The sequence below is a fragment of the Crocuta crocuta genome, unplaced genomic scaffold, assembly GCF_008692635.1.
Source record: "Crocuta crocuta isolate KB4526 unplaced genomic scaffold, BGI_CrCroc_1.0 scaffold467, whole genome shotgun sequence".
Lineage (NCBI taxonomy): Eukaryota > Metazoa > Chordata > Mammalia > Carnivora > Hyaenidae > Crocuta > Crocuta crocuta.
In genome coordinates, this window is record NW_027530632.1 from 2,931,584 (window position 1) to 2,932,187 (window position 604).

Genomic DNA, 604 nt, shown 5'->3' on the forward strand with positions numbered 1-604 from the left:
TGGGAAATATTTGGGAAAGAAATGACAGCATTCAACACCATAAACTTCTTGGATTTTTTCTAATGTGTTAAAACTGTGTGTCCCTTTCCTGGATCACTGAGACAGTTTTTCTGTTTATAAGTGGTGTGTGAGCCCTGTGCCACCCTGATGACTCATCGAGTCTCTGGAACACCTCAGCTAGAGATTTCAGGGGTGAGAGGAGTGGGAGATGATATCACGTGTAAGGCCACTCTACCCAGGAGCCACTTCTGTCATTTGTCATCGAACACCCTCCCCCACCCCGCACCCTATCCTCTGGCTTTCCCCCCTTCGCCCAGTCTCAGGGGGCGGCTGCATCTCCCCTTCCACGCTGGTTACTCTTCACATTTTCGTTTACCCAACACAATACCACACTTCGATTGATAGGATCATTAGGGAGAAACGTGGGCAAGAAGAGAGATGAAGTCTGGAGCCCCCCCAAACCCAGATTTGTGTGGAGGAATATAGAGGGATTTTTTTTTTTTTTTTATAGAAAACTTGACTGGGGCGCCTGGGTGGCTCCGTTAAGCGTCCGACTTCGGTCCAGGTCATGATCTTGCAGTCGGCGGGTTCGGGCCCCGTGTAG